Below are 13,540 nucleotides of genomic sequence, written 5' to 3'. Positions count from 1 at the left end.
TTCCTTGTATCCAATCACAATAAACTTCTGAATATCTTTATAATATTTTTTCATTGATACATAAATATAATAATATAAGAATAAACACATACATTAATCATACTAATCTTCCCTTTTAACTAACGAGCTTGGTAACAATTTCTCTAACTACCAATTAATTAAATTTTCTGTGAAACCGCGTGATCATCACAAAAAAATAATTAGCTTGAAAGAAAACAAATCGAGACCGTCAGAGCATAAGAAGAACACATGCGTATTGGCACATATCAATGTCGTGGATGATTATGAAGCTCAAAAGGCCAAATTAAGTGCGTTCCATGTATTACATATATAATTAGCCGCTTACGAACTGGTTAAAATGGCACCATCTAAATGGCCATTGCCACCAACAAGACCGAAATCCAGCACACTAAACGTTGGTGACGATCGGCAGCTCTTTCCATCTATATCAAATATAAAACGTATATAATTATGTTACAACGACATATGAGATGGATCTAGGATGTTTAATCATGCAATGCCGACATGTGTCGATCATATTTTATTGGAAAAGTATGACGTGTTGTTCTTTAATGAAAGTTTAGTTAAAAAAAACTATGACATGTTTAATGTAGTTGTTTTGTAGGTGCTCACATGCATATCAGATCGATTCTATAGAGCACCAAGAAAAGCACAAAGTGTAAAGTATAATTATTCAGACACTGCAGAAACTTAACATGCATAATATTAAATTTGATATAAATTTATAATAATTCATGTTAAAACAATAAAATGTGTATAATTCATATTCAATATTTTTTAACCAAGAACATTTTATATAAACTGATGTGATTTTGGAAGGATGGTTACAAAATAAATGTGACCCTTCTTCAAGTATTAAAAATTAATAAATAAAAATAAGTAGTTTATATTTTATAATTTATATAGTTAAATATAACGCATTATATTTATTTACATTTTCTTACAAATTATAATTCAAAATTAAAAGTGCATGCAAAAATGTAAAGACAATAGATACAAGGTTTAAAATGAATAGGGATTACTCTATAAAACAGTAACTAAGTTTTGAAATTGTTTTCAATCAGATAACTTATAAAATATTTTGTTCTAATTAGGCCACTAAAGTTTTCTTATTGTTTTAATCCTAGATATTTTATTTGAATAGCATATTATGTAGGTTTTTTTTAATTTTAAATAGTTTGACATTGCAAAATATTTTTAAAAAAATTGAAAAAATTAGACAAAAATGAGATTTTTTTTAATTGCAAAAAAAAAATCTGAAAAATTTTGAAAAATTACAATATAATACTAGAACATAAATTAAGTAGTATGAGAATTCGTATTATTTTGCAAGATACCTTGTAGAAAACAATTTACTTACAAACAAGATACCTTTGTTTGCGTAGTTGAATATTCTTTGCTCTATAAATTGCTACGCTTAACTTTATTATAAAGTTTGTGTTCCTTTTATATCTACCGGTCTACAGTAAGATAATATTAATAAATACTACCATTAGAAGCTGTGGAGGTAAACGAGAAAGACGACCAAGGCGTCGACGTTGTTGGGGACTTCGATGCTGATGTTGATGGGGTTGTCGTACTTGTTGAAAAAGCCGACAACCCGACATTATAAGCCAGAGATCCATCGGGTTGTGAAGAAACACTAACCGACCCCGGGCAGATTACGGATAATCTGGGGGTTAAGTAGATGTTTCCCACGAGGGGTTAGATCCGGCGAAGATGGTTCTTCTGATATCCTGCAAAACAGACACCGTGAGCTCGTCACTGAGAAGGGGGGGGTACCTCCTTGTGACCACCCTCCGGCGTGAGAATCAGACTAGATTGCTCTTAAATATAAGTGTATATTAAGAGATTGCTAGAGCAGATATCAGGTAATATATCTAGATATGAGATATGAGATAAGATAATACCATTCCAAGGTGTTGGAGTATTTATAGCCGAAGGTAGGTTTCCAAGAAGGTACAGCCGGCTGAATAGTGTTCCTGTTCTGCCAACTGTGGGCTACGCACATGCCATGCTGGTGGTTGGTGGGTAGGCAGCGGCTGATAGTGACCAGGCCGGCTGTGTACTATTCCTGTTCCACCAACTGCAGGCTATGCACGTGCTCTGACAGGTTGGTGAGTAGGCAGCGGCTAATAGTGACATACAGTACAAGAGCATGCTGCTCGTCATACTGTTGTCAGTGAGCTGTCGTATCTTTGGTCAGATCTTTCGTCCATACCTCGTCAGGTACAGCACAAAAGATCCTCCAGTATCGTACGGACTGGCTCATTTGGCGGGAGTTTTCCCGGCTTTGTGCGGGAGTGTTCCCGGCTTTGCTCATTCCTTCTTCAGGTGACATTACTGAATTATTATGAGAGTTAAGTGCCTTGTGCATGTAGCCTTGCTGCGCGGGTAGCCTTCCCTGATGGCTAGTATCCGCTACTGCGGGAACAGGCGGAGTACTTCACCATTGGGAGGCTTTTCCTGCTTGAACAGCTTGCGTACTGTGCGTAAGGACGTCACGTCTCTGAGCGTGGTGGGTCCAGCGGATCCAGTTGGTCTCTGCGCAGACGTCCCTTTAAGTTAAGTCTTGCGGGTTCAACCGCGCAGACGTCCGTTAAGGAGTCTTGCGGGTTCAACTGCGCAGACGTCCCTTTTCAAGGTGAGTCTTGCGGGTCCAACTGGGCTCTGCTGGGACCTACCTCTTCAAGTCCCCCCAGTCCAATATTCTTCTCATGAATTGTTAATAAGTGAGGTGAACTTTTGGACTTAAGCAAGGGGTTTTGAAAAGGGTTTAATTTTAAGGTTTTCCATGGGGATTCTTCCCGCGGAAGTCCTAATGTCACGCAGAATTTCCCACTGTTCTGCTTGATCTTTGGGTATGATGCGGGTAGGTCTGTAACCTCCTCGCAAGTCAGGAGCGTTGAGTACCTCTTGTGTAGATTCTCCATGAGGTTTTGGTAGTTTTGAACATAGTGATCAATTATGTTAAACAACCAATTCCATCTTGGAGCTTCAAACAATCTAGTTCTCGACGTTCCCGCTATGCGGGGATGTCATTCCCGTTTCCGCAAGCGTGGCCCAGAAGATCCTTCTTGGTTTCAATTCCCTGCGGAGTGCTAGGTATGTGAAGGGTTTTGCCTTGACACTGTACCCGCACTCGTCTTATAGTTACTTTACTTCCAAGGTATTCCTGGCTTCAATTCCCTGCGGGTGCTAAGTATATGAAGGGTTTTGCCTTGACACTGTACCCGCACCCGTCTTATAGTTACTTGGTTGCCGAGGTATTCTTGGCTTCAATTCCCTACAGGTGCTAAGTATGTGAAGGGTTTTGCCTTAACACTGTACTCGCACATGTCTTATAGTTACTTGGTTGCCAAGGTAAGGGGTATATTCCCGCTTACTTTTGAATCTTTTTGAATTTTTTTGTTTTTTTTTTCTTTGAATTTCGTTTTTGAAATTCGAATAGTTGGTGAAAGGATAAGAACAGTCTGACCTGTTGAAGGGACGTCAGCGTGGTCTGACGGTTTCTTCTGACAGCTGCACAACGTGCAAGAAGTTATGGCGACGTGACAGTATATGGTCATTCCAGACGCTTTTTCAGGCGCGTGGGCGCGATTTTTCGGGCATGTGGCCGCGAAATTAATGGCACGCGTCCTTTCAACAGCTGTTGCCAGCTTGCTCTTTGCCACGTGTCATAGTTTCATTGCACCTGCGATTTCTCTCTCTTCCGCATTAAATTCATCGCATTAATTGCGATGAGTATATAAAGGGGGAGAGGGTGCATCTCAATCCACACCTTCACTCTTCTCTTCTTGTTGTAAACGATTTCCGGCGAATACTTTTTGCCAAGCATTCTCCTGAAATCGTTCTTCTTTACCTCCAAACCATGTCTTCTACTCACGATTTTGAAGCGGCTGCCGAGGAATCTGACGTGCACGTCGAGATCCCGACGTCTATGTCTGATAAAGACGATAAGAGCACTGCTGGAGAATGCCAGTGTGCTCTTCCCACTGAGCTTTTTAAGTACATCGTCCGGAAGTTCATGCTCGAGCCGTTCGAGCCTGAGTTTCCGGAGCCACACCAGACGGTGTACGATGCCTCCAAAGGCAAAATAGGGGTGTATGCTGCATTCTTCGTTTATGGGAATCTCAGGTTCCCATTGACGAAGTTTGTATACCGTGTCTTGGAGAGGCACGGTGTGCATCTGACGGAGGTACACCCGATGGCGATCGCCAAGATCCGCCACTTTGAGTGGGTGTGCCTCATTCTGGGCGTGGAGCCCCATGTTGACCGCCTGATGACCTTCTATGCTTGGAGGTGCATCCAGGGGTGGTATACCTTGGTCAATCGGATCAAGGGTCTGAAGATCTGCGCAACAGAGCGCAGTCTTCGGTCGTGGAAGAGAGGTTTTTTTATATCTCCGCTCGCGTCGTCCCGATAGCGATGACGTTTAAGAACGGGAGAGCTCTCCCCGCCCTTCACGCCCCCAACTATCAGGAGGCGGAATGGTTCGCCAAGATCTCCCAGATCCAGACTCCGGTGTACCGCTTTCAGGAGTCTGGGATGGTGATGCTCGGTATGAGCCGAGTGTGGAAGGATGCTGGGGCTGAGGCGCCACAGGTTCCCATTGTCCTAGAATACGGTTTGAACTTTATCCCTTACGGTATGCTCTGTCTTGCTTGTTGATTTTGGTTTTTCTTCTAACTGTTTCTTTTTTTTTTATTTCAGAGGGGAATGACTTGCAGTCGCTCCTGCATCCGCGGGAGGCTGATGGTCCCGCTCGGATGGGTACTCGTGCTCTCGATGAGAACGAGTTGCCCATCTTGGAGCAAACGAGGGATCGGTTTGTGGAGGTCTACCCGCCGGGCCACCCGATTCTGAGCGCCACGCGCCCAGGTAAGGAGTTATTTAACCCTCGCCCTCTCAATGCTGAAACCTCTGCTGGAATTCCTCTAATTCTGTCATCTTCTGATGAGGAATCCGCAGATGGTCCTTTGTTGGTGCGGAAAATGAAGGCTGCTGGCGGGAAGGGCAAGGCGAAGGTTGCCTCCACTGCCCATCCGGTGAGTCGGTCTGAGTCAGAGACCGAGAGTGAAGAGGCGGCGGGGAACCCAGGTGGTGTTGAGACCACTGCTCCGGAGGTTGAAACGGCTGTCACCTCCGGGCAGCCCAGTGTAACGACGGTGAGCGGCGTGAAGAGGCCGGCTCCATCGGGTTCGTCCCCGCCTGCCAGAACCTTTAGGCTCAAGAAAACCCGTAAGTACAATTTTCCTTTACTTTAACTGCATAGCTTTCCGCCATTATACTTATATATTTTCTTTGTGCAGGCGTGGATGCTACCGCATTCCAGGGTGGAGCGGGGAGGAGCACCTCCGGACCCATGACGATAGGCTTGGTCAACCTACCTGAGGCGATGACCCAGGCGACTGCGCCTGCTTCAGTTGGTTCGGTTGCTCACCCGGTTGAGCCAACTGTTCCAACTGTGATAACATCTCCGCCGGCTGGCACTGCCATATTTACTGAATCTTTCACTGAGCCGGCGGTGAGTGTTTCTGCGGATTCTTCCGCAGCCCCGGCCACGGTTGTGAGTTCACCTCCGGTGAGTTCACCTCCGTTGGTTTCCACTGCAGCGGCTTCGACCGTGCCTCCCGCGCCGGCAACTATCTCGCCACCGGCCGGTTCAGCAGGTATGTCTGGGGCTTCAAGCCAGTTTGTGCCTCCTTCCCATCTGCCTGACCTCTTGGATGGATATCCGTTAGGTTCAGGTGATGGGTTCGGCGGCTACCGGCCTGTTGTCGACCCTACAGGTGCGTAGGGTTCTTTTGGCCTCTTTTTATATATATATATATATCATCTTTTCCTAACTGCTTTTTGTTTTTTGCAGTGTCGGATTCCAATGAAGTGTATGTTCCACTATGGAACATCCGCTGAGGAACAACCCTTCGCACGCCTGTGGAGTGCGTGGAGTGGGCTCGTCACGCAGCTCCCAGTGGTGCGTTGGGGGAAGCAATGGCTAGCTACCAGGAGGGTAGGCTAACCAATGAGCTTCGGATTCTCCTGGCCCGGATGTAGCCGCGCGTCGAGCTGCTTTGTCGTGAAAACGACAAGTTAAAAGCAGCTCGCATCCAAGAAGTAGCTCAGGCGCGGGCTGTCCGGGAGGAGAACAAGAGGCTTACCTCAGTGGCTGCGGAAAAGAAGAAGGCCTTCGAGGCCCTCGAGGTTGAAGTTCAGACCCTGCTCGAGGCCCGTTCCAAGGCTGCCCAAGCTGTTAACGAACAGCTTCGGCTGGCTAAGGAAACTGCACGGAACGCAACTGAGAGGGCCACTAAGGCTGAAGCTGTTGCCGAGCCTCTACGCATTGAGAATGAGGAGCTTAAAGCCAAGCTAGAGAGGCTCCAGCAGGCTCATGATGCCTTGGCTATGGAAGACGCCAAGAAGCTCCAAGAGATCTTGGACCAGAGGGGCGTGCTTGACCACACTGAGCGGAAGCTAAAGGGCGTTGAAGAGGCTGCTGCTAAGGAAGTGTTGCTCGCCAACCTTAACAAAAGTGAAGCCGAACACGCCCGTAACCAAGCTCAAGCTGTCCTCCAGGAGGCTCTGGTTGCCAAGGAATAGCTTCTTCGAGAAGCGTTGTCTCAGGTATGCGTAATTTCATAATATCTTTACGCTTTTCTTTGTTCTTAGAAAAGGTTATGATACTTGTATTTTGTTTTGTAGGTTGTGCATCTGGTCTTCACGGACACATCATACGACGATGCCATGAGCGCAGCCCTCAACTCTTCTCATGATGATGGGGAGAAGGCTGGCTTCCTGCTTGGTCTAGGGTTCGTTGAGAAGGGCATCCCGCCTTCCAACTTCCCTTTATATGATGTGGATACTGAAGCCGTATATGACCAAGCAGTGAACCAGTATGCCACCTTCCCGCATCCGGTGGTGGAGAAGGTTAACGAAGTTGCTGCTGCTGATGATGGGCTAACCATTCTTAAGACCTTCCTTGAACCGCCACAGCCGAGTGATGGTGCGGGTACAAGTGGGTTTGGAGGGAGTGGTCCTGAAGCTTGAACCTTTAGATCCCTTCACACTGTTAGGATAGGTTTACATTGTATAGATTTATATTCTTGTAGGCGGGTAGATACCCGGCCATTCTTGTAATGCTTGAATTATTTAAGGAATATAAATCATTGCGCGGGTAGGACCGCTACTTTCACTGGATGACTTGCTTTGTAAACGTTGACTTTCTCATGCATACTTTAGTTTAACTTAGCAATTTTCCAAGTGTTTTGAATAAGTTAACCTTTGAACGTGGTAGATAATAGGTTGAAGTTTTGCTTCCTCCTTCGTGATTGTGCGGGTAAGACCGTCACTTGCACTTAGTAGGATGGCTAAACTTTACCTATATCTGACCTGCGTGGAGGTTTTCCTCATCTTTTCGTCAGAAATTTTCTAAGTTTTTAGAATAAGTTAACCTTTGAACGTGGTAGATAATAGGTTGAAGTTTTGCTTCCTCCTTCGTGATTGTGCGGGTAAAATCGTCACTTGCACTAAGTAGGATGGCTAAACTTTACCTATATCTGACCTGCGTAGAGGTTTTCCTTATCTTCTCGTTAGAAATTTTCTTAGTGTTTAGTAAGTTAACCGTTCGACGCGCGGTTTTCAATAGGTTAGTTCGGTTTCCTCTATCATGATTTGTGCGGTTAGGACCGGCACTTTCATTTAGTGGGATCACCTAACTTTACCTATAACTGTCCTGCGTGAAGGTTTTCCGTTTATTGTGTTTACGCGGGTTTTGCCGCCGTCCACACGCAACGATTTCTTTACACTTATTTATGCGGTGAAAACCGGCATATCAGTGTTGAATAAATTAACCGTTCGACGCGTGGTTGTCAATAGGTTTGTTCGGTTTCCTCTATCATGATTTGTGCGGCTAAGACCGGCACTTTCATTTAGTGGGATGACCAAACTTTACCTATGACTGACCTGCGTGAAGGTTTGCCGTTTTTTGTGTTTATGCGGGTTTAGCAGCCTTCCACACGCAACGACTTACTTCCCCACTTATGTATGAGGTGAAGACCGGCATATCAGTGTGGAAAGTTCATAAGTATAAATGTAAGACCATCAGCATCAATGTTCTAAGGAGAATCATTTCCATTAGAAGTGGCTCTGGCCTTTTCTTTACAAGTTTGGAATTGATCTACATGCAAACTGTGTAATTGAGCTCCCTTCCATGTTGTTGGGATGGGAGTGCCATCGAGACGATATGCACCTGGTTCGGGATCTCGTTGTTTACGCAGTATGTAGTCTCCAACATTGAAGCTGCAGTTTTATTCGTGTTTTCCCCAACTGGGGTTCTACACGCATTAGCCGGCTCAGCGTTCATTACGCCACGAGGTGCGTGAGCGTCCCATCTCTGACAAATGCTTCGATGATGTCCTTCAAGTCTACGCATTCCTGGGTGTTGTGGCCTCTTGTCCTGTGGAAGTCACAGAATTTGCTCTGATCAGCGTTGTGACGCTCTCTGATTATTGGAGCCTTTGGCCATGGGAGTCTCTCTAACTGGGTATCGGTGAATCCCAGTGAAAGATTATTTACTGCACTTGCCCCAGCTCGAGTAACTGGGGTAGTGTTCGAAAAATTTACTGCACTTGCCCCAGCTTGGGTAACCGGGGTAGTGTTCGTAAAAACTGTGTAGTCGCCGGTATTCCCCCCAGTAGCTGGGGTTGTGGTTACCGGGGTTTCTTTAACCATCTTTCCAGAAGTTTTGAGAAAACTGAAAAAGAATGAAGTTCTAGCTTTTATGCACGGATGGCGCCAATGAAGAAACACTAACCGACCCCGGGCAGATTACGGATAATTTGAGGGTTAAGTAGATGTTTCCCACGAGGGGTTAGATCCGGCGAAGATGGTTCTTCTGATAACCTGCAAAACAGACACCGTGAGCTCGTCACTGAGAAGGGGGGTGGGTACCTCCTTGTGACCACCCTCCGGCGTGAGAATCAGACTAGATTGCTCTTAAATATAAGTGTATATTAAGAGATTGCTAGAGCAGATATCAGGTAATATATCTAGATATGAGATATGAGATAAGATAATACCATTCCAAGGTGTTGGAGTATTTATAGCCGAAGGTAGGTTTCCAAGAAGGTACAGCCGGCTGAATAGTGTTCCTGTTCTGCCAACTGTGGGCTACGCACATGCCATGCTGGTGGTTGGTGGGTAGGCAGCGGCTGATAGTGACCAGGCCGGCTGTGTACTATTCCTGTTCCACCAACTGCAGGCTATGCACGTGCTCTGACAGGTTGGTGAGTAGGCAGCGGCTAATAGTGACATACAGTACAAGAGCATGCTGCTCGTCATATTGTTGTCAGTGAGCTGTCGTATCTTTGGTCAGATCTTTCGTCCATACCTCGTCAGGTACAGCACAAAAGATCCTCCAGTATCGTACGGACTGGCTCATTTGGCGGGAGTTTTCCCGGCTTTGTGCGGGAGTGTTCCCGGCTTTGCTCATTCCTTCTTCAGGTGACATTACTGAATTATTATGAGAGTTAAGTGCCTTGTGCATGTAGCCTTGCTGCGCGGGTAGCCTTCCCTGATGGCTAGTATCCGCTACTGCGGGAACAGGCGGAGTACTTCACCATTGGGAGGCTTTTCCTGCTTGAACAGCTTGCGTACTGTGCGTAAGGACGTCACGTCTCTGAGCGTGGTGGGTCCAGCGGATCCATTTGGTCTCTGCGCAGACGTCCCTTTAAGTTAAGTCTTGCGGGTTCAACCGCGCAGACGTCCGTTAAGGAGTCTTGCGGGTTCAACTGCACAGACGTCCCTTTTCAAGGTGAGTCTTGCAGGTCCAACTGGGCTCTGCTGGGACCTACCTCTTCAGGTTGATACAACCCATAGTTCCTCTCGGACGTCGGACCGGGCTTCATATCCTCGTTAAACAAAGCAAACAAGTAAATTTCAAGCTGCATTTTAGGCCTTAAAGGTGTCCCTTCACCACTCAATTGTCTTTTGACCAAATTCCTATTATAAATGGCAGCATTTTGTGGTGTTGCACCAACTTCATTAGGATCACCTTTTGATGGCCACCCGGTCTCAGAAATCCGAACCTCGATCCCACCATACCCTAACCGCGCCATTGCAAATATAACCGCGTCTACTTGAGCATACAACAAGCTGTCGTAATGCAAATTAGTATGCGGATCAATCATTCCCGAATTAGGGTTGAAAAGTGCGTAATCTAAAGATATTTTATCCGGACTATCTTTATAAGCAAAATAAGGGTATGCATTGATCCAAAATGGTGATCTTGTAGTTGAAAGAAATTGTAAAAGTTGTGTCATTATTGTTGTGAGCTCGGGCGTAAACGTCCCTTCGGATGGGGGTACGAGTTAGCTAGAACCGCTAACGACGAAGGTGTGGACACTTGTATATATTGTTGCAACCCTAACTGAGTCAAGGCTCGTTGAATACTAACCATGGCTGGAACCAAATTATCCACCAGTGTCATGTCATCGCCAGTGAATACTTCATTTCCAACCGCGATTCCTGTTATTTTTGTAGCTGGGACGAATGGTTTTATATGCGTAGTCACCCATTGTAACGATGTTGTGGGTCTATTAACGTTGCTAACATGTCGTTCTCCACCGTTACAATGAGTTCAACACCCGAACCTGCGAATGCGGTTAATATGTCCGGATTTGTGTCGTAAATTCGAGTTTTTGTGATTCTTAGTGTTTTCAGAAGAACGAGAACTTTGTCTGGTGGTGGCAAATTGTTGCCAACTTGACCGTAATTTATACCGAGAGATTCAACAAATCCAAATCCTGTGACAAACAACATAAAGAACATGCAAAACCAACATAAGTTTAACTGAAAACAACTGTTTTGACCTAATTTAAAAGAATATTTTTTTAAAACTACCATTTAATAATCAATTTACTATTGTAAACTTTATATTTTATCTATATAAAGTTTTATATTTTATTAACTCAAACAAAAGTAAAAGTAAATCTATAAAATACTTTATTTTAAATTTGTTATATATCTATATATTCAAAATTTTAAATTATTTAATACGTCATCTGGTTTATTAAACCAGTCAGACCAGTAAAGTGGCCGTAAGAACCTGACCGATTACAAAAACATTGATTTTAGTTGGGTTATGCTAAGCTATGCGCTATACACCATTCGCTGTCTATCAGCTTCTTCACGATTCAACATATGTTAAAATCATCGTTTAATACATTTTCAATACTAAAATATAAAAATAAAAAGCTTAAACCAATAGAAATCTGTCACGTAGATGATGGAGAAGAATTGCCAGAATGGTCGTGATGGTTGGGACCATTCTCACAACGCCATGCATGGATGAATGGAGAGGCGCGGTATTACATTAATCCGACCATTCTCACCGTTCACATGCAACATTGAACCGGCCATTCTTTCCCACCATTTGATCATACCCTATAGCTTTACCAAAGCCATGTTATCATAACTGAATTAGAGGACCCCATAAAAAAATCAAACAAACCTGATAAAGATAGAAGGATTCCCAAAACACATTGCACAATAAAAGCTGTTCTAAGACAAATTTCCATATGTTTAGAGAGACAAAGAAAGATTTAGAGAGAGGAGAGGAATTAAGGTGGTACATATATTATGTACGTATAAATGGTTTTTGCAGTCGGTATTCTTTACTTTACTTGTTAGAAAATAGAAATTGAAGGGTAATGAGAAGATGTAACAGGTTGCCTTGATTTTGAGGTTGGAGGCTGGCTATCTTTCCTCTTAAGTAGTTGTCTAAAAGACAAGCCCCCTTTTTAACAATACCTATTTTATTGTTTCATGAACATCACTTTCTTCATATAAAAGTAATCGTAGTTAACAAATTAATAACTTGTTTAGTATTTTTCTTTAATAAGAAACTAGGTTTTATATCCCGTATTACGGGGTTATTTCATCTTTCATTTATAATATTTATATATTTTTTTATTTTAATTTTATTTATTATAAGGGAGTTATATATAATATACTTAAGGTTTAATGATAATAGAGTTTCACAAATAAATAAGATTGAGATTTATAATCCGTTTAAAAGCCATTGAGTTTGGTGAGACCCATGACCTGTTTTTTTTACTATAAAATTGTTTCTTAATTATAAATAATATATACTCTCTAATAAAAAGCTACAAGTTTTGTAATTTGTCACTCCCACATTAAACTTCACAATTTTGATATTTATAATCTTTACTTTAAAGTTGTTTTAAAGACTATTGTACAACGACTTTGTATTAATAGTATTTAATAGGTTTATTGTTTCTTATATATCTATTTATTATTAAATATTGTATTTTCAAAAACTACCCGTATAATAGACGGGCCTCAAACTAGTATATATATATATATATATATATATATATATATATATATATATAATGGATACTCATTTTTAGTATATCCCTATTTTATAGGATTTTCATATAAAATATTTGATGAAATTAATTTATAATATAATGAGTTGTTATAACCCGTTTAAGGGTTATCTGGGTTTGGTGAGACTTATACCTGTGAATTCGGATCAAATGCATGAGAAACATCTATTTACAAATAAAACAATGTAGTGGCTTGAGAGGATATAAGAAGCAACTAGAGAGCTTTTAAATGTTTTGTTTATATATATTTAAGATCAAATTTATCAACATGATAAGATATGTTGGCGTTTGTTACACTCCTAGAAAACATGATATAGGATGAAAACAAAAGCGTCGGAAATTCCTATACATTTCCGAAAACATACTTACGCGGCAGAAAACCTTAACTTGCCGACGATATGCTGGCAACAATAAATTCCGGACGAAATGATTTTTCAAAACAAACTCACTTTTGTCGGAAAAATGGTATTTTCTACGCATTGCCGACCCATTTATGTGTTCTATATTTCAGATAGTCATGCCTACACATGTGTATATAAAGTTATAAACGTACATATTAAAAATATGAACAAAGTTAGTTTGATTGTGCTTTATGTACACGATGTATGCCCTTGTACGTAAGAAGTAAAAAAGTATAGACATGAACCATTGGTAAAAGAAATTGAATGGTCTTGAAAAAATGTGTATTCCATTGGTTATTCATTCGAAGTTCAAGCAGCATGTTGATGGATGTATTTCATTCTATCTAGGGCCAAGGAGTATATATTACAAGAACCTAACCTTGTTAATATTCGGTTGTTTAGGCTTAGATGGATCTACAATCGATAATATAGCTTCTTATTTAGCTCTTGGTGATAAGTTTTGTGACTTATTATATTGAACCAAATCATTCTAAGAAAATTAGGTTCTCACGGTATAAATGAAGCCGTAATGTACCATTAATATTGTGAAATGATGAGTTGGTTAAAATATCTGAAGAGGTAGGTCCCAGCAGAGCCCAGTTGGACCCGCAAGACTCACCTTGAAGAGGGACGTCTGCGCAGAAACCAACTGGATCCGCAGGACCAACCATGCTCAGAGACGTGACGTCCTTACGCGCAGTACGCAAG

At 42.5% G+C, this 13,540-nt stretch overlaps 1 pseudogene across 1 annotated transcript; it reads right to left on the bottom strand.

The window, feature by feature from the left end:
* Positions 1-263: 263 nt before the first annotated feature.
* Positions 264-11,614, bottom strand: LOC143562888 (glucan endo-1,3-beta-glucosidase 14-like; annotated as a pseudogene). Its single transcript, XR_013140573.1, has 4 exons — positions 11,531-11,614; positions 9,885-10,823; positions 1,515-1,653; positions 264-445 (listed from the first exon to the last, which is right to left on the bottom strand). The product of XR_013140573.1 is annotated as a glucan endo-1,3-beta-glucosidase 14-like (transcript).
* Between the last annotated feature and the right edge of the window lie 1,926 nt (positions 11,615-13,540).

Source organism: Bidens hawaiensis, unplaced genomic scaffold (genome assembly GCF_021521415.1).
Source record: "Bidens hawaiensis isolate Kalapana, Puna unplaced genomic scaffold, B.hawaiensis_p1.1 tig00021181_1, whole genome shotgun sequence".
Classification (NCBI taxonomy): Eukaryota; Viridiplantae; Streptophyta; class Magnoliopsida; order Asterales; family Asteraceae; genus Bidens; species Bidens hawaiensis.
This window is presented reverse-complemented; position numbering and strand designations above follow the sequence as displayed.